The following is an 18869-nucleotide window of genomic DNA, read 5'->3' on the forward strand; positions in this document are numbered from 1 at the left end:
AGCTTTGCAAAATATTTAAAAATAGTTCTGTTCCACCACCTCCCCTGCCCCCATCACTTCAAGAACTTAAAAGATTTTGGAGGGCCAGGTCAGAAGCCAATAACCTGTTTGGTTTCTCTACTTCCTTTGGCTGTGGAATCTTTTATTCACATGAATAAGCTCAATAAATAATAAAGCCTATAAAGTATAAATAGCACAGGTCTGGTCAAAGCAGCATTGTGAAGGGCAGGATCCCAGCCCACTCAGACTTCTCCCACCTATAGATTTCTCCAGGGACTCCCAGCGTTGCAGGGAAAACAGCCTGAAAGCTGTTAGCTTATATGATTTCCTATTTGCTTTCGTTTCTAAAGATTTCTGAGCATCTCTGATGGTATTATGGGGGTGTGCTGAACAGTGAACATCATCGACATTTTCATGATGGCTCACAAGAAACCCCAGGATTTCATAAGAACTCTGGGTCATCTTCCCAAACATCAGTTATCCCTGAACTTCAGACCCTTCGAAGACTTTGAGCTGACAGAACTCCAAACAGACCAGCTTTTACAGAGGATGCAATTTAGAAACCCAGCTTTTGTCAGTCGAGAGTCTCCTTGACAATGAAGGCTTGTCGATTTCCCAAGTGGCACTCTCGTTAAGGAAACACAATTTAACTGTCGGCGGAACTAAGGGCATGTGTTGGATACTGCGTAGTGGCATTTATTCTGCAATGACAAAGAAGTGGAGGATGCCAGGAAAAGCTTGTGGGTCTGGGAAGGGGAGGGGAAGGGTGGCATTTGGGGAGTTTGCTGGTGCTAAATTGCTCCATCTGTTGCATTAATAACCAATCCATCCAGGGGGCTGGGAAAATGGGTAATTGAAACATACGGTACCTATTAGGACCTATCTGCACATATGTAACTGCTCATTTCATCTGTACAAATGACTGCTTACTTAAGCAAATGGCAGGTCTGAGTGCTCATGTTGGGAAATTTTGCTAGGAAGTCATTTCCTTAGGAAAGGCTATATTCACATCCTCAAAGTGCTGAAAAGTCTAGGAAACACGATGCCATGAATGCATAAAAAGAGGGCTGGCCAGGATCGGTAGCTCACACCGTAATCCTAGCACTTTGGGAGGCCAAGGCAGGTGGATAACTTGAGGCCAGGAGTTCGAGACTAGCCTGGCCAACATGGTGAAACCCTGTCTCTACTAAAAATACAAAAATTAGCTGGGCATGGTGGTGCACACCTATAATCCCAGCTACTTGGGGAGTTGAGGCACGAGAATTGTTGGAACCTGGGAGGCAGAGGTTGCAGTGAGCTGAGATTGCACCACTGCACTCCAGCCTGGGTGATAGAGGAAGACTCTGTCTCAAAAAAAAAAAAGAAAGGAAAAAAAGAAAGAGAGCAGCAAGCAAGGTGGGAAGACCAAAGTCGTACTGGAAGGATGTGAGGATTGGAGGCTATGCTTTTCCAAATGTGGCTGGTAAGCATGGCTTGCATTGGCCACAGAGTGGGGCAGACTAACAAAATGCTCAAAACAAAGCCCACTAGTGGACTAGTGGTCCAAATTTGGGGAGAGGTTGGGCCAGACAGCTCGGTGTGATTTGTGGTAGAGAAACAGCATTAGAACCTAGATATAATCTAAAGCTCCCTGATGCTCAGGCCCCAGTACTAGTCTCATGAAAACCGAATGTCTCTTATTGATTTGGGAGAAATTGATGGGGAATTATTTGTTATGTTTCTGTCTTCATTTTCTTACTCCCTTGTGTGCTATTTATTCTATTACCTCTATGACCCTATAGAAACCAAAATCAGCTGTGTCACTGATTTCTACAAGTGGTCCACTTTTATTAGCATTTTTGTGTTTTTTCTGAGCTGTACTAGAATGGGGGGATGTGGGGAGATATGAGAAGTTTCCAGAGAAAGTTGTGACACCACGCAGGTTCCTAGCTTTCTGCCGTCTCCTGAATCCCTTCTCTCTCTTTTGTCCTCTTATTTCAACATTCCACCTTTTCCTAGGCAACAAATAATATCCTCTCCTCTGTTCTAGTGAAGCTTAAATGCTTCACAATCACTACTGTGACTTAAAATACTTATCAAACTATTTTTCTCACTAACTCAGCTGTCACTTTTTTTTTTTTTTTTTTTGAGACGGAGTCTTGGTATCTCCAGGCTGGAGGGCAGTGGCAGGATCTCATCTCACTTCAACCTCTGCTTCCCAGGTTCAAGCGATTCCCCTGCCTCAGCCTCCTGAGTAGCTGGGACTACAGGCATGTGCCACCACACCCAGCTAATTTTTTGTAGTTTAGTAGAGATGGGGTTTCACCATGTTGGCCAGGATGGTCTCGATCTCCTGACCTGATGATCCACCCGCCTCAGCCTCCCAAAATGTTGGGATTACAGGTTTGAGCCACCGTGCCCAGCCTCAGCTATCACTTTTAAACAGATTTTTGGTGAATTCATCTTTCTCCAACTTGTTACATAAATACAGGCCCTGATCTGAAATCTAATGTAAGCTTTTCTCTGTGATATTGACAGTTCCTCTTTTGTGTTGCCAGAAGGAAAAGTGGGTTTGCCCAAGCAGTATCAGGTCCTTCCACAGAAAGCGGCTTACAGTACTTCGGGCTCCAACTTGAATTCTCTTAAACAAGGAAATATCCTAGCTCAACATCGTAAGAACTCTGCGAATGAGGAGGCTCTGGGTTGGCTGATTCAGCAGCTCAGTTAACTCACTAAGGACTCGTATTTTCCCATCTTCACGCTGACATCTTTAGTAAGTAAATGGTGTTCTTACATTGCCTTCCTATGTGCTCACTAAAAAAAAAATAAATAAATTTAAAAAAAAAAGGTGCAGCACTTCCCACTATGATTGAACCCACGATGATTGGTCTAGAATAATGAGAGCCCAATCTTGCAAGCTCATAGGGATGAGGTAGCCAAGTCCTTAGGGAGGGGAGTAGGTCTCCGAAGAATATGTGGGTTCTGTTAAGAAGGAGAGGCAGGAGGAATTAAACCTCGGGTAGATAACCCGTGTTACCTGTTTCAAGAGAGGGGAAGTGAATGGAAAACAGAGAAAAGTTTCCATAAGGCCGTGGGCAACACTGTTCTATTGTTCTGGAGGCTGCAATAGGGTCTTGCATAAATACACACGAGCTTCTTTCTCTCTAGACCATGATTGCTGGAGTTTGAGCAAAGCTTTATTCTCATCCTATTTGCAAGATAAGCCCAACAGCACCTTAATTTTTTTTTTTTTTGAGATGGAGTTTCGCTCTTCTAGCCCAGGCTGGTGTGCGATGGCGCGATCTTGGCTCAGTGCAACTTCTGCTTCCCGGGTTCAAGTGATTCTCCTGCCTCAGCCTCCCAAGTAGCTGGGATTGCAGGTGTGTGCCACCACGTCTGGCTACTTTTTAGTAGAGACGGGGTTTCATCATGTTGATCAGGTGGTCTCAAACTCCTGACCTCAAGTGATCCACTTGCCTCGGCCTCTCAAAGTGCTGGGATTACAGGCGTGAGTCACTGCACCTGGCCCACCACCTTGATTTTTATCTTTTCAACTACCAGCCCAGAAGCCTCATCAGTGATTCCCCATTCCTACCCCAGCCTTAGATATGAGCTCACATGAATCCCATATAGCCCATGAATTCTACACACATCAGCTGCATTGGCCTTAATGGGCATGGTTAGGATGGAGTACAGAGATAAAACCAAGTCTGGCAGACTGAAAAATGCCACCCTCCCCCATAAAAAAAGAGATTCCAAATCCTGACCCCTGGAATCTGTGAGTATTACCTTCTATGGCAAAGTGAATATTACCTTCTATGGCAACATGAATATTACCATAAATGGCAAAAGAGGTGATTAAGTTAAGGGTTTTGAGATAGAGAGAGTATCTTGGATTATCCGGGAGAGCCCTAAATATAATCACATGTATCCTTGTAAGAGAGAAACAGATTTGAGACGGAGAGGAGAACGTGATGTGATCGTAAGAGCAGAAAGAGTTTTGAAGATGCTGGCCTAGAAGATTGGAGCGATGTGGCCATAAGCCAAAGAATGCTGGCAGACACCAGTAGCTGGAAGAGGGAAGAAATGAATCCTCCCCTTAGAGCCTGCAGAAGGTGTGTGGCCCTTGGTGACACCTTGATTTCAGCCCAGTGATACTAAATTTGGACTTCTGTGAGAGAATAAATTTCTATTGTTGTAAGCCCCTGAGTAATTTGTTACAGCAGCCGTGGAAAACCAATACACCAGGTCTAACCAGAATGAGAAGTAGTGGTGGGAAATGCAGGCAATTTTGCTTCAGGGGTTTGGTCTTCAGGATGTCATGAACAGACCAGTTGGAGTGACCCAGATTGGATCCTGACACATGATGATTTCATACTAGGGACGCCCACCCACACCCGGAGTGTGTGTCATACACAACACAGCAGATTCCTGGGCTCTGGTCCCAGACCTGATCATCAGAGGCAGCTACAGGCCACTGGGACAAAGGCCTAAAGGGACGAAAGCTCTTCTGTACTAAAGGGAAACATGCCCTGCATCACTGTAAATCCAAGGAAGGCATGGAGGAGGCTTCTTGTCAGCAGCCTGGCTTGTGAGAGGGAGCCAGAAATTCCACTTGGGAGAGTGACACCCTAGCGCACTTTCTAGGTTGGTAGAGTTTCGGGGAGTATTTGTTACTTGGGTGTTTAGTGAAGACATTGGACTCAGCTCAAGTGTGAAGTTCAGTTCCTAGTAGCTGTGTTGGATGCCTTGTGGAGGAAGGTTTTGAGAAGGATGGCTGTGACTGAGTAGCACGGTGCACCATAGACCCAGCAGGGCAGTGGCAGCCCTCCCAGCAGGTGTCTGCCCTGCAATGATCAGCATTCCTGGCTCTTTCTCCCAATGTCAGGCATCCCTTTGGTTCAGAAATTACATTCCATCTTGCTAACTTATTAATCAATCAGTAGGAATCACAGAGCAAGTCTATGTCAAAAGGTCTGTGCTAAAATGTTGTGGAGACAAAGAAAAGTCCTTCACGGTGGTTGCCATCTAGAGACTGCCTTCTGTGTGGCTGTGTGTCCTTCCTGCCTTCTCCAGGGTTCTACTGCTGAACCAGACTCACCAAAACAGAGGTGGAAAGGGCCCTTCAGTGGATTTATTCCAGGATTTTCTATGCCTTTCACTTTCTTGGAGTAATATATATTTTAAAAAAACTTTGTTTGGCCAGATAATGATGTAACAATAAACCGGCCACATAGTACCAAAAAAGGGTAATCTGTGACAATAAAACGTTGAGTGAGTTTAAATTATAAAGAATTTTCTACAGTGTCCTTTCTTTTCTTGGTTGACTGCAGACCACTAAAAACCTGTTCGTGGGCTGGCTTTGAGCCAGCATTTGAGAGTCTGGATAATCTGTTCAGGCTGCTATAATGAAGTGCCACAAACTGGGTGGCTTAAACAACAGAAATCTACTGTGTCCGTTCTGGAGGCCAGAAGTCCAAGGTCAAGGTGTCAGCAGGGCTGGTTCCTTCTGAGGGCTTTGCGGGAGAATTGGCTCCATGCCTCTCACCTAGATGCTGGTAATTTCAGGCATTGCTTGGCTTGTAGAAGGGATTCTCCCTGTGTCTTCACATCACTGTCCCTCTCTGCATATCTGTCTCTGTGTCCAAATTTCTCCAATTTATGAGGACACAGTCACATTGGATTAGGGCCCACCTTAGTGAACTCATCATGGCCAGGTGAGGTGGCTCATGCCTGTAATCCTACTACTTTGGAAGGCCAAGGCAGATGGATAGCTTGAGCCCAGGAGTTCTAGACCAGCCTGGGCAACATGGCGAGTCTCTAAAAAAAATCCAAAAAAATTAGCCAGGTGTGGTGTCCTGTATCTGTAGTCCTAGCTACTCAGGAGGCTGAGGTGGGAGGATCACTTGAGCCCAGGAGATCGAGGCTGCAGTGAGCCATGATTGCGCCACTGCACTCCAGCCTGGATGACAATGAGACCCTGTCTCAAAAAAAAAAGAGACCTCACTATAACTTGATCATCTGTGATCTTATTTTCAAATAAGATCACTTTGAAATATTTTAAGGGTATACAATTCAACCCATAATAAGAGCTATTGTTTTATCCAGTAACATGTTCTTTCAGTGTGTCTAGTCACCCATCCACTAATCAGAGGCTGTCAGGGAAGCTGACTGCATGAAGATCCTGGCTGCAGTGTGCTTTATAACAGCAAGATCTGGGAGAAGAGGGTATCGGGAAATTATTTAGTGAAAATGTTGTCTCATCTCAACAGAGCCATTTAAAAGCTTGTTTATGAAGAGTCCATAACCACATGAAAAATGTTCATGACTCCTGTTAGTTTAAAAGGAGGTCACCCTTCCTCCCTCCCCCTGACCTTCCCTTAGTCTCAAAGATGGGTCTGGATCAAAGACAGGGTGTTTCAACCTCAAGAAGAGGAGCATTCCCGGCCGGGCACGGTGGCTCACACCTGTAATCCCAGCACTTTGGGAGGCCAAGGTGGGTGGATCACGATGTCAAGAGATCGAAATCATCCTGGCCAACATGGTGAAACTCCATCTCTACTAAAAATACAAAAATTAGCTGGGTGTGGTGGTGCATGCCTGTAGTCCCAGCTGGATCATATGGTGGGTGTCTATTGAACTATGTAAGAAATTGTCAAACTGTTCTTTCAAAGTGGCCAGGAGAGCCAGTTTGCATCCCTGCCAGTAATGCATGAGAGCTCCAGTGCTCTGTATCCTCTGTGGCACTTGCTGTAGTGCCATGCGGGAGGCTGAGGCAGGAGAATCGCTTGAACCCGGGAGGCAGAGGTTGCAGTGAGCCGATATTAGGCCACTGCACTCCAGCCTGGGTGACAGAGTGAGACTCTCAAAAAAAAAAAAAAAAGGAAGAGGGGCATTCCCGTGGATTGGTCATGGTTGAGGACATTGGTCAGGTCAGGTGTTAAGAGCATTCTCCCTCTCTTGATCCTCTGTCTCTTGTCTTCCCAGCAGCCTAGAAAGATCAGATGCAGCCTGTGGCATGCTCCCTCCTGGGAGATGCTTCTGTTCTGTGGTTCACTCTCTCCTTTCTCACAAGTTCACAAATGACTTTTACATCTGGTAAGTGAATTCTCACAATAGTCCCATGAGATGCTTACATTAGGTGTGTCCATTTTACAGATGAGGACACTGAGGCACAGGAAGTCAAGAAACCTGCACAAAGCCATGCAACAACCAGCCGGTATCTGAGTCATGACCAAAGCCCAGAGCCCAGTCTGCCTTCTTGTCTGAGGTCCTTTCGACAGCCTGCATTGCTTCTCTTCTAGGACAATCAGGCCCTAGGGAAGGAGGCCACCTGGACAGCACCATGGCGACACAGAGGGCACCAGATATGGGAAAGTTTCTCTCTGAGACCATGTTTGCTTCTGTTTCTCAAGCCAAGTTAATTCTCTCCTAGAACAATGCCAGTTAGAAATGGGGGAAGCTACTGAAATACCTTTGGTGGCTTGTCTTGCATCGATATTATTTTCTCCCACTGAGGAGTTAGAGGGTTTCTGGTTATGAGCTATGTAAATTCTTTGGCTCATTCTTTTTTTTCCATCCTTCCCTCCATGGTCCATCAGGAAAATCATGGTTAAATGAGTGAGTAAAAGCTTATGATTTGCCCGTCCACGTCCCGACATCCTTCTTCCTTTAGACCTTTTTGTGCGACATGTATTTTCTTTGACCCTGATTTTTTATTTATAGCTTCTGCTTTATTGAAAGCACTCTTGTAGGCTGCCTCTATTCCTTTGTGGATTGAAACAGAGTGTAAGGAAATAAAATATTATCTTTTTTTCAGAAAAAGAACATTTTGGAAAATGAAAGTCTATTTTCTGTGTTTGTTTTGTTTTGTGATAGAAATGGAAGATAAGGGAAGGATTACCCAATTCTACAAGCTTTGTGCTGTGAGGAATACAGGACTGATGCTTGATATTAAATGTATGTGCTACAGTGTAAATTTCTACTATTGGAATAATTGTGCTGGCATTGTTATTTTCACCTTTATTATCACTTTCATATATTATTACAGGGAGGAGGAAAGAGTAGGATGCGAATTCTTTCACTCTTTTTGTTCAAAGTCAGCTTTATCGATAATTTACAAAACGTAAAATTTATCCTTCTTAAGTATGCAATTCAATACATTTTGCTGAAGTTTCAGAGTCATATAACCACCACCACAATTCAGATGTAGAACATTTCCCTCACTCTAGAAAGTTCCCTCATGCCCTTTTGCAATCAACAATCTTCCCCATTCTGCCCCTGCTCTCAGCCCATTCACCTGATTTCTGTCCAAATATTTTTGAGTTGTTTTGCTCCAAGTGTTATTATATAAATAAAACCATACAGTATGTGGCCTTTTGTGTCTGACTGCTTTCAACTGGCATCATGCTTTTAAAGATCATCCATGTTATTGCATATACTAGTCGTTCATTTCTTTTTATTGCTTCACAGCTGTTTTAGTCTGTTTTGTGTTGACACAACATAATACAAGAGGCTGGGTAATTTACAGAGAAAAGAAGTTTATGTAGCTCATGGTTCTGGAGTCTGGGAAGTCCAAGAGCATGGTGCCTGCATCTGGTGACAGCCTTCATGCTGCATCATCCATAGTGGAAGGTGAAAGGGCAAGAGACAGCAAAAGTGAGAGAGCAAGAGAGTGCCCAACTCACTTTTATCACAATCCACTCTCGAGATAACAAACTCACTCCCTTCCTAATGACATTAATCCTTTCATGAGCCCTCATGGCCTAATCACCTCTTAATACAGTCACAATGGCAATTAAATTTGAGCATGAGTTTTGGAGGGGACATTGAATCCATAGCAGTAGCAATTTATCTTTTCTTTAGTTGAGGAACATTTGGATTGTTTATAATTTGGGGTGATTATGAATAAAGCTGCCATAAACATTTGCATGCAGGTCTTTTTGTGGACATATATTTTCATTTCTTTTGGATGAACATCTATAATAGGATTGCTGGGTCATATGGTGGGTATATATTGAACTATATAAGAAATCGTCAAACTGTTCTTTCAAAGTGGCCAGGAGAGCCATTTTGCATCCTTGCCAGTAATGCATGAGAGCTCCAGTGCTCTGTATCCTCTATGGCACTTGCTATTTTTATGACTTTTGTTTGTTTGTTTGTTTTTGCCATTCTAATAGGTGTGTAGAGGTATCTCATTGTGGTTTTAAATTGCATTTACCTGGCCGGGTGCAGTGGCTCACGCCTGTAATCCCAGCTCTTTGGGAGGCCGAGGCGGGCAAATCACGAGGTCAGGAGATGGAGACCATCCTGGCTAACATGGTGAAACCCCGTCTCTACTAAAAATACAAAAAATTGGCTGGGCGTGGTGGTGGGCGCCTGTAGTCCCAGCTACTCGGAAGGCTGAGGCAGGAGAATGGCGTGAACCCCGGAGGCAGAACTTGCAGTGAGCCGAGATCACGCCACTGAACTCCAGCCTGGGCAACAGAGCGAGACTCTGTCTCAAAAAAAAAAAATAAAATAAAATAAAATAAATTGCATTTACCTAATGGCTAATGTTATTGAGCATTTTTCATGTGTTTACTCACCATCTGCATCTTTACTTAAGTGTCTGTTTAAATCTTTTGTCCATTTTTAATGGTGTTGATTTTCTAATCATTGAGGGGTAAGAGTTCTTTATATGTTTGGGATACAAGTCCTTTATCAGATATATTTTTCCACAAGCACTTTCTACAAGTCTGAAGCTTGCTTTTAAAATTTTCTTAACAGTGTTTTCTGCAGAGCAGAAGTTTTTAATTTTAATAAAGTCCAAGTTATCAATTATTTTTATAGTTTTTGCTGTATGTGCTTGTCTATAAAAATCTTTGCCTAACCCAAGGTAACAGAAATTTCCTTCCATTCTCTTCTAGATGCTTTATAGTTTTAGGCTTTACATTTATGTCTGTGATCAATTTTGCTTTGATTTTTGCATATGGTGTGAGCTAAGTGTTGACGTTCATTTTTGCTTGTGGATATTGAATTGCTCCAACACCACGTGTTGGAAAGTCTCCTCTTTCCCCTTTGACTTACCCTGGCATCTTTGTGATCTCTCATTCCTGATTTGGAATGAGATGCTGCCATTTACTTCCCCACCTCTCCACCCCCCACCATGGCTTTTCACGTCTGAGCTAGGCATGGAGCCTAGACAGGAATTTTTGTCGCAATACGTAACCATCTGTAAGGAGAAAATGTTTTCTGTAAGCGACTAATAAAAAAGCCTCCTAAAGCCTGATGAATTGGCCTCAGCATGTAAGTGCTTCCCTCTGGTTTTAAAAGAGAAAGCTGAAAGATATCCAGGCTCACCTGTTCAACTGAAATTCAGCTTCCTCTGATTGGATGGCCATAAAATCTGCTATTATCTGCCATCCTAGCCTTTTCTGAAAGAAATCCAATTTAGCAAGTAGAATATAGTTATTCCAGCTGACAACTACATGCTGGCAGTGAGCCGCGTAAGCCCCTGTGTACTGGCACCTGCAGATTGGCTGAAATGAAGACGGTGCCAACAAAATGTGTCTATGGCAGGCCATTCATCCCGGGGCCAACGGGGGCCACCATTGAATGTGACAATGGGAACTACAGTGTTTGGGGGGAAAGCAGGGAGCTCAAGAGTCCTCACATTCTGTCACATATGAATTCTTTGATCTGGTGAACTTTCATTTGCTTTCAGTCAGTTTCCTCACCCTAAGCTGGGGACAGAAGAACTCTTGTGTCAGGGTGAAGACAGGAGGTAATGCAGGTACCAACTTGAATATTCTGTACTTAGGGTGTTCTCCAGGGTTATAACCATCATCATGGTTTAAAAAAAAAAAAAGATGAACTTTCCACAGAGGTGTCAAGGTTGAAATCTTAGTTGGTATATGACAATGTGTGGCCCTCTTCTCTAATGCCTACTTTGTAGGGTGGCTGAGTGGATTAGGGTGGATCACCTAAGGTCAGGAGTTCCAGACAAGCCTGGCCAACATGGCAAAACCCCGTCTCTACTAAAAATACAAAAATTAGCCAGGCGTGGTGGCAGGTACCTGTAATCCCAGCTACTCAGAGGTTGAGGCAGGAGAATCACTTGAACCCGGGAGGCAGAGGTTGCAGTGAGCTGAGATAGCACCACTGCACTCCAGCCTGGGCAACAGAGCGAGACTCAATCTCAAAAAAAAAAAAAGAAAAAGAAAAAGAAAAAGAAATGATATAATTAAAACACCCAGTCCAGTTTGACAAAGCTTTCAGCAGTATTTCTTTTATTATTTATGGTAGGCTGGGTAATGTTCCCCCAACCCCCACAATTGTCAGTGCCTTAATCCCTGTAATCTGTGAATATGATACCTTATATGGTCTGAAGGAAAAGCAAACCTAGAGATAGTGTCAGGTCCCACAGGTTAAAGGCTCACTCCCACAAGACTGCCTCCAATTCAGACACCAGATGCAAGTGGTAGGTTGTAAAACAAACAAAAAGTAAGTAGTATGTTGTCACCTACACTGACTACAAACTGGGCTTCCCATGACCCTCTCCCCCCACACACAACTTGAGTTTGGTTAATTTGCTACGATGTCTTATAGAATTCAGGGAAACACCTTACTTATGTTTACCCATTTATTACAAAGGACATTACAAAGACTACAGATGAGCAGCCAGATGGAAGAGATGCAGAGAGTGAGGTATGGGAGGAAGGACGTGAAGCCTGCACACCCTCTCTCGGTGCTCCACCTTCCCAGCCCACGTGTTCAGCAACCTAGAAGCTCATCAAGTCTTTTTGTTCAAGAGTTTTTACATAAGAGAGCTTGATAGAGCTTAATCTCCAGCCACCAGCCTCCCTAGCCAGAGATCCCAGGCCTCACGCTGGGATTGGTCTCATTTGCTAGCTTGGTCCGTTCCTTAAACCCAGCTTGCACCTGGGATTGCTAATCCCGGCTGAACGCATTCTCCTGCTAGAGTTCTACTTAGGAATATCTGAGTGTCTCTTCTGTTATTCATCAGAGTGGAAAACGCTCCCTGTAACCTCTAAGCCTACGAGCTTAGAGAGCTTGAATGTTTCAAAATCATGCCGCTGCTCTGGGATCTGCCTATACAATTCCACTCACGCTTTGCTTGGGACTAGAATGTCCCCATGCAATGCTGCCTGTACACCAAGCTCACAGCCCAGGATGCCAAAACGTTGGCTGATTTCTGCTCCCTTCATTGCTTTCTAACTTCCTTCCTTTCTCCCACCCTTCCTCTCATTAATACTGACTGATCACATATTACCTGCTAGGGACTTCACGCCTCTTCTCTTTCAACACTCACAATAGCTTCATGAGATACATTTTCTTCTTAGATGAAGAAATCATTTCATGATAACGAGTTGGGGGGAGACATGATCCCAGTCAGGACTGTTTCCAAACGCACCATGCTGTGCTGGTCCAGTCCCTCATTCAGTTCCTGAGAGGGCACAGCTGTGAGGGATGGGCACAGCTGAGCCTGTTCAGGAACTCAGAATCCCGTGGCAGAGGCAGATTTGGAAAACTACTAATTACCACACGATGTGGTTGGTGCTCCTGTATTACAGTGGCTTTCAAAGCGTGGAGCCCAGAGCGGCAGCATCAGGATCAGCCTGGAGCTTGTTAGAAATGCACATACTTAGACCCCAGCCAGGCCTACCGAATCAGAAACCCTGGGCGTGGGGTGACCAGCCTTCGCCGTCATTCTGATGCTCACTGAAGTTTGAGAACCACTTTTACGGTATGTGGGATGATGGGACAATGAGCAATGAACCCTTCCTGGTGGATGGGGTAGGCTTTACGGACCTTCCAGCGGGAGCCTGAGAGGCAGCAGAGGGGCAGATGCCTATTCCAGCCAAGGTAAGGAGCAATGCGGGCAGTGTCCCTGCCATGTAAAGGATGTGTGGTATTCTGAGATCCATGAGCAATGATAGTACTTGATAGTAGTTCCAGTATAGGTATGAGGTGGGAAATTAAAACGGCACCAGAACTTGGAGGACATTGAAGCCAAGAAAATTGAGACTTTCCTGTAAACAATAGGGAGTTGCTGATGACTTTTAAGCTGGGAATTGGCATGCTTATGTTTGAGTTTAAGAAGCATCATTTGGGGAGTGGGTTAAAGGAAGAGACAAGAGGCATGTAAGCCTATGAATCAAACAGTAAATCATTAAAAAAAAAAAAAAAAGGAAGAAGGGAAAGAGAAAGTGTAAAAAAAACAACCATGAGTCTAACGAGATAATTGATAGTATCTTACCCTTGAATTGAGACTTAGTTTCTGTTCAGGCTGCTAAAATGAAATACCATAAACTGTGTAGATTAAAAACAACAGAAATTGGCTGGGTGCGGTGGCTCATGCCTGTAATCCCAGCAGTTTGTGGGGCCGAGGGGAGCGCGGATCATCTGAGGTCAGGAGTTCAAGGCCAGCCTGGCTAACATGGTGAAACCCCGTATCCACTAAAAATACAAAAAAATTAGCCGGGCATGGTGGTGGGCACCTGTAATCCCAGCTACTCAGGAGGCTGAGGCAGGAGAATTGCTTAAACCTGGGAGGAGGAGGTTGCAGTGAGCCGAGAGCAAGCTATTGCATTCCAGCCTGGGTGACAAGACAGAGACTCCATCTCAAACACAAAACAAAACAAAAAGAAAACAACCCAGAAATGTATTCCTCAAGTTCTGGAGGCTGAGAAGTTTAAGATCAAGGCATCAGTGGAGTCAGTGTCTGGTGTGGGCCTGTTTTCTGACACATGGATGTTGCCTCTTCCTGGGTCTTCACTTGGTGGAAGAGGTGAACAGACTCCCTCCCTTGGGTCTCTTTTATGAGAGCACTAATCCCATGACGTAATCACCTCCCAAAGGCCCCACTTCCTAAGACTTTGGGTGTTAGGATTTCTTTTTTTTTTTAATTTTATTATTATTATACTTTAAGTTTTAGGGTACATGTGCACAACGTGCAGGTTTGTTACATATGTATACATATGCCATGCTGGTGTGCTGCACCCATTAACTTGTCATTTACATTACGTATACCTCCTAATGCTATCCCTCCCCCCTCCCCCCACCCCACAACAGTCCCCGGTGTGTGATGTTCTCCTTCCTGTGTCCATGTGTTCTCATTGTTCAATTCCCACCTATGAGTGAGAACATGCGGTGTTTGGTTTTTTGTCCTTGCGATAGTTTGCTGAGAATGATGGTTTCCAGCTTCATCCATGTCCCTGCAAAGGACATGAACTCATCCTTTTTTATGGCTGCATAGTATTCCAAGGTGTATATGTGCCACATTTTCTTAATCCAGTCTATCATTTTTGGACATTTGGGTTGGTTCCAAGTCTTTGCTATTGTGAATAGTGCCACAATGAACATACGTGTGCATATGTCTTTATAGTAGCATGATTTATAATCCTTTGGGTATATACCCAGTAATGGGATGGCTGCGTCAAATGGTATTTCTAGTTCTGGATCCCTGAGGAATCACCACACCAACTTCCACAATGGTTGAACTAGTTTACAGTCCCACCAACAGTGTAAAAGTGTTCCTATTTCTCCACATCCTCTCCAGCACCTGTCGTTTCCTGACTTTTTAATGATCGCCATTCTAACTGGTGTGAGATGGTATCTCATTGTAGTTTTGATTTTCATTTCTCTGATGGCCAGTGATGATGAGCATTTTTTCATGTGTCTTTTGGCTGCATAAATGTCTTCTTTTGAGAAGTGTCTGTTCATATCCTTTGCCCACTTTTTGATGGGGTTGTTTGTTTTTTTCTTGTCAATTTGTTTGAGTTCATTGTAGATTCTGGATATTAGCCCTTTGTCAGATGAGTAGGTTGCAAAAATTTTCTCCCATTCTGTAGGTTGCCTGTTCACTCTGATGGTGGCTTCTTTTGCTGTGCAGAAGCTCTTTAGTTTAATGAGATCACATTTGTCAATTTTGGCTTTTGTTGCCGTTGCTTTTGGTGTTTTAGACATGAAGTCCTTGCCCATGCCTATGTCCTGAATGGTATTGCCTAGGTTTTCTTCTAGGGTTTTTATGGTTTTAGGTCTAACATGTAAGTCTTTAATCCGTCTTGACTTAATTTTTGTATAAGGTGTGAGGAAGGGATCCAGTTTCAGGATTTCAGCATAGGAGATTTGAGGGAGACAAACATTCAGACCATGGTAGTTTCCAAGGGACAGACTGGTATTTTTGAGGTGATGTATAAATGAGTACATGCCTAGACCCACAGGGCTGTGTCTATATAGAATTAAAGACCCGGTTGTAAATGAAAAACAATGTTATTTTAATAGCCTTCCTGGAGTCTTGTAGAAATCTTAAAATTCAATGTACAAAAAAAGTCACCTGAGGCTCTTGTTAAAATGCAATAGGTATGAGGTGGTACCCAAGAATTTTCATTTCTAAGCTCCAAGGTAAAGCCATGTTACTGGTCTGAGGGCCATGCTTTGATTAGCAAGACTGAGGACAAATCTTATTACAGTCCAGAGATTGTATAGCATATGTATTTTTTTCCTTCTAGAACAAACTCATTAGTGTATAATGATGCATCTGTTGGGTACCTTTATCTCTTCACTGTTTCTTCTTACATCTGCAGAAACTGAAGTAGCATATGGTATATAAATACATGTCTTTAAGAGAAGACAGAGTCCAACAGACCAAGGTTTAAATCTCAGTTCTGGCAGTTAGTGGCTGGGTGGTGGTGGGTGAATCATGCATATTTCCTGAGTCCCCTGCCTTTATTGGTAAAATGGGGATAATAACACTTATTCTAGTAATTAAAGATGAAGTGGGATAAGTGTAAGTCATGTATGCACATGGCATATAGCCGATATCCAGGTAATGTGAACTGTATGGTTACATATGCATTTGTGCAGCTCTAACTGCCTTCTCCATGGCACAGACCAGACTTCTGGCCACTTCTCTGCCTTGGGCAGTATAGATTAGAGAGAAAAAAGGTCAGAAAGACTTGTTTACTCTGTGTCACACAGGCCCCCAGGGAAGGGCACTCAGCATGAGAGCATACATTTTTCCAAAGCCCTAATGCTACAAGATAAGCATTCTGCTTGGTTGGCCAAAATGTACTGAAGAGATAAGGGAAACAGACAACAGGCCCCCAAAGCAAGATTCTTTTAGTCAACTAACCGTTATGTAATTCAGGGCAGCTTGAAGACTGGATGTACTTTCTGCAGCAGAGAAGCCAGTGACTGCCTATCCATCAATTCCCATCCAGCTCTCCCATTGCAGAGCATGTGGACAAAATGGGAAGGGAAAAAAATAAAACCTTGTAATCTTTTCCAAGGAGGCAGCACGGTGCAGTGCTGTCAGACAAATGTAGCTTTGGATTTCAGCTCTAATACTGGCTGGGCAAACATGGGTGAGCTACTTCATTTCTCTAAGCCTTGTTTCATTATCTGGGAAGTGGAGATAACACCAGCTTGCTCCCAGAGTGGCTGGGAAATGAGATTGCACACATAAAGCAGTGTCAGGTGCACACACACACACACACACGCAACGCACCCAGTGAAGACTTTTTGAGTTGAACAGGTCATGTTACAAGGCTGACTGTAAACTCTTTGAGGGCAGCAATAGTCCTTTTCATTATTTACAGCCCATTGCCTTAAACACAGTAGGTTTCCAGTAAATGCCTTTGATCTAATTGATGCATCTATATACCTGTAATTTAAAATAATCTAGGGTTTGGAAAGGTTGTCATTTTTTACTGTCTCTAGATCAGAGTGAATTTTCTTAACCACAAAGATGAGCCTAGCATCTTTGGCACACAGGCCCAAATAGCTCCCCAGGGCCTACAACAGGGATGCTTAATAGTTTCCACGTTTAACGTTTCATCCCTGGTTGATTGGCAGTGGCTGCCTGGAGTCCTGAAGTGGGGAAGGCTTCCAGACTTCCCTAGAAAGCCTAGAAGATGGCTAGGGCAATGGTGGGAAAGATGCTGGATTCAATTTGTGATGATAGGGATAGGTGTGACAGGGGAAATTTAAGAGTTAGAATTTGACTCCCTGGACTCTATGATAAAATCTACAAATTTTTATAATTTAAAAACAAACTTCTGAATCACTTATGAATTAAAGATGAATTAATAAAGAAAAATTTTTAAATGCTTAAACTGAATGATAATAAAATTGCTATTTAACACAATGTGGGATGGCATTAAATTGCTTTTTAGGAGGGATTTTATAGCCTTCAATGATGATATTGGAAAAGAAGTAAATGAGATGAGAAAAAATGAACTAAGTATTCAACTTAAGAAGCTGGAAAAAGCACAAGCAAATAAACTCAAAGTGATTAGAGTGGAATTATAAAAATAAATGCAAATATAAAATAAAATGAGATAGAAAACAAAGAGAAAGAAGTATAAAAATCTTGAAGTTGGGTTTTTTTTTGTTTGTTTGTTTAGTTTTGGAAACAGAGTCTCACCCTGTCACTTAATCTGAGTACGGCGGTGCAATCACTGCTCACTGCAGCCTGGACCTCCCAGGCTCAAGCAATCCTCCTACCTCAGCCTCCTGAGCAGCTGGGACTACAGGCACGCGTCATCACACCTGACTACATTTTTTGGTATTTTCGGTAGGGACGGGGTTTCGCCATGTTGCCCAGGCTGGCCTCGAACTCCTGGGCTAAAGCCATCCAAACCTGCCTTGGCCGCCCAAAGTGCTGGATTACAGGGGTGAGCCACCATATCCGGCCTGAAGTTGTTTTTTTTTTAAACTCTAAAAAATTAAGAAACTTCTAGCAATATTGAAAAACCCCAAATATGACAGAATACTCAAATTTTAAAAAATATCAAAAGTAGGAAAATAGACATAAATGCAAATTCAGCAGAGATTTTAGAAACAGTAAAAGACCATGTGAATACTTTTATATCAATATATTTAGAAGCAGGCATAATAGACAAATAATAGAAAAATATAGATCATTAAAACTGACTCAAGAAAAAGTGAAAATCTTGAGTGGCACAAGAGTTATCATGGGACGTAATTGTAGAATTCATTTTTTCTCATACATAAAACATCGTGCTTACTTAATAGTGATGGTACAGATAATTTCACTCTTCACACAAATTCGGAGAAAAGCAGAGGAAACACTCCTCTTAAATTGTTACAAACTTGATATTTAAACCAGAGAAGGACTATGTTAAAAAGCAAAATATAAGCCAATCTTATTCAAGGATGTAGATGAAAAATTCCTAAACCAAATACGAGAAAACAAACTGAATCCAACAATAGATAAGAGTATACTATAACTAGGTTATTTCAAAAAAGCAAGCTTGACTTAACAGTAGAAAAATCTATTTATCTAAATTACAAGATTACCAGATTAAAAGGGGAAAAATTTGTCTGATAATCGTATTAGTACACAGGAGAAGGATTTGACAAAGCTAAGCCAAAGTTTATACTTATGCCTAGTGTTCCATTATTGGAACGCTAAGCACGTGGGAGTTATTTATATCCTACTGCTCAAGGTCATCACTAACGTCTGATTGCAAAAATTCAAAAAAATTGCAACTTCAGGCATAAGTGGGTTGAAAATGAAACAACAATTTTATAGTGGAAATAAAGGGTAACTTCCTTTGCCTGATAAAGTTTAGCAAAACAACAACAAAATGTCCTACTCGAAGGTAAAATGTTAAAAGCATGCCTTTCTAATTTGAAATAAAACAAGGAAGACTACCATCTCTACCAGTGAGCAGTCTTTATGCTGCAGGTCTAAACCAGTACACAAGGCAAGGAAAAGAAATGAGAGTTGTAAGGAATAGAAAGGAAGAAGCTTTAATTATGCATAGATTATATAAACACTCACTTATAAAACTTAAAAAATTATACACAAATTATCAATGTATGTGTTGTGAAACAATTCACTAATTAGTGTTGGGACA

At 42.7% G+C, this 18869-nt stretch overlaps 1 long non-coding RNA gene across 1 annotated transcript; it reads left to right on the forward strand.

Annotated features, from left to right (window-relative positions):
• The first annotated feature begins 2328 nt into the window (after positions 1 to 2328).
• On the forward strand, positions 2329 to 7629 carry LOC129533656 (uncharacterized). The gene is made up of 3 exons (XR_008679956.2): positions 2329 to 2752; positions 7138 to 7198; positions 7284 to 7629. It is a non-coding gene; the product is annotated as an uncharacterized lncRNA (long non-coding RNA).
• Positions 7630 to 18869: the final 11240 nt, after the last annotated feature.

This window comes from Gorilla gorilla, chromosome 4 (assembly GCF_029281585.2).
Source record: "Gorilla gorilla gorilla isolate KB3781 chromosome 4, NHGRI_mGorGor1-v2.1_pri, whole genome shotgun sequence".
In the NCBI taxonomy this organism is placed as follows: domain Eukaryota; kingdom Metazoa; phylum Chordata; class Mammalia; order Primates; family Hominidae; genus Gorilla; species Gorilla gorilla.